This window comes from Pteropus alecto, unplaced genomic scaffold, assembly GCF_000325575.1.
Source record: "Pteropus alecto unplaced genomic scaffold, ASM32557v1 scaffold74, whole genome shotgun sequence".
Taxonomy (NCBI): domain Eukaryota; kingdom Metazoa; phylum Chordata; class Mammalia; order Chiroptera; family Pteropodidae; genus Pteropus; species Pteropus alecto.
This window is the reverse complement of record NW_006436291.1, coordinates 278,523-280,372: the sequence shown is the minus strand read 5'-3', so window position 1 is coordinate 280,372 and position 1,850 is coordinate 278,523. Positions and strand designations below refer to the sequence as shown.

The 1,850-nt window shown below is 68.5% G+C and overlaps 1 protein-coding gene across 1 annotated transcript in view; it reads left to right on the top strand.

Moving 5' to 3' along the window:
• Positions 1-1,850, top strand: part of ADGRA1 (adhesion G protein-coupled receptor A1) — an 11,658-nt gene that overhangs the window by 2,843 nt on the left and 6,965 nt on the right. The gene's annotated exons all lie outside the window — the stretch shown is intronic.

The following is a 1,850-nucleotide window of genomic DNA, read 5'->3' as shown; positions in this document are numbered from 1 at the left end:
GGTGGAAGTGCCTGAGAGAGGCGAGGCCCGCGGAGCCCATGTCGCCGTGAGGGACGGCCAGGCGGGGCGTGGGGACCTCGGCGAGCCCTCGGGGCGCCCTTCTCCCTGTGGCCTGAGACCAGGAAGTGCGGGACGCTGTGGCGGCTCCGCTGTGTGTCCATCTGACGAGGTCGCACAAGCTTTGTGTCTGTGTGTGCAGCACTGGGCGTGGCGTCCAGTGGATGGCCACCCCCTGCTGGGCGGCCTCATCCATCGCTGGGGCCTGAGCGGAGTCAAAGGCCGAGTGGGAGCAAACGCTCTGCCCGCTGGTCTCAGGGCACGGCCTCGGCCTCCTGTCCCTGGGCTCGGCCCCCTGGCTCCCAGCCGGCCCCCTCAGACCTCGCACCGCCTCAGCCCCCACGGCCGCCTGAGCCAGCTGGTTACAGGCAGCCAGGCTGGCCCCACCCTGACCAGCGACCCCAGCCACCGCCTGGTACAGGCACAGACCCCTCAGCCACCCTCCCCTGTCCAGGCGGCTCCACAGGGCAGTGAAACGAGGGACGGGAGGTGGCCCGGAGCTCTGGGAGGCAGAGAGAACAGGCGGTTGTTATGGCAACAAAAACTGACCGTGCGCCTCATTAAAGCACTGACGTCACGGACACGGACAGACGCTGCCCTCACATAACGAACGCGGGCCAGCGAGCGGCCAGGCTGTCCGAAAGCGGGGCGCTGTCCTGCTACCTCCCCCAGCGTCCGGCCTGCGGAGCTGTGTGGAGCCGGAATTCTGCGGCTGACACCCTGAAATCGCAGTCGGCGAGCGGTCTGGGCAGCAGTCTGGGTGAGGCTCAGAGCCGCCCCTGCCTTGCGCCTCCAGGCTCCAGACGCTCCCAGCCCTCCTGGCCCGGTCACCTCCCCCCACACACACCCCGAGTGTCCAGCTCCTCCCGAGGACGCGTCTCTGACCGTTGCTATTTGTACGTGACAGCGGCCACACTGCTGCCCTCTGGGGAGAAAGTCAGGCCGTCCTTCCATCAAGGGCCCTGGCTGTCCAGAGCAGATGTCCCCTCGGTTCCCGGGCTCCCCCCTGCCAGCCAAGGGGGGCGAGGCTGAGTGCTCGGGGCGGAGCTCAGGGCCTTGGCGCCCAGGCCGGAGGAGGAAAAGGCTGGACCCGCCCACCGCAGCCTCGGTCCGAAGCCCTGAAAGCAGGGGGGGGGCTTCCCGCCCACCCAGCTCCACGCCGATCCCGGTGGAGTTTTCTCGGGTGAAAACTGAACACTGCGCTTAGTAACTCTCTGCGACGGTGCCACGCTGGCCTTGACCAGAGAATCTGTTCCCCACGTTTCTGTCCTTTCCAGTTACAGCCACGTGTCACTCGTCATGGCCGAGCGTCAGGTTACTGCTTCAAAGGTGGAGCAGGCGAGGGGAGCGTGGTCAGCTGGTGGGCGGTGCGGGCGGCGGCGGGGCGGACTCAGGCCGTTCCATCGTCAGGAGTGACAGTGACGCGCAGGGCGTAGCCTTGAGTGTCCGACCAGCCGGCCCTTTATCTCGCAGGCAGCGGGGAAAATGCCAGCGCCTGGCAGACCCCGCCGAGCCCTCGGTGGGCGGCTGTGTATGGGGGGGACGTCTTCCCGGCGGCTCCCGGGGTCCACGCTCGGGCTACGCCACCCGCGGGGACCTGTGCGTGGGGGCTGCGCGCAGGATGGTGTGCATGCCGCTCAAGGACACCACGCAGCGCCCTGCGGGCCACACCCAGGGCTGCCCGCCGCCCGCTCCCCGCCCCGCAGGGAGCAAACTTCTGTGAAGCGCGGTGCCTGCCGGACCTAAGAGCCCAGTGCCCTCCTGCGCCTTGTTCCCTGTCACTGCTGAGGACA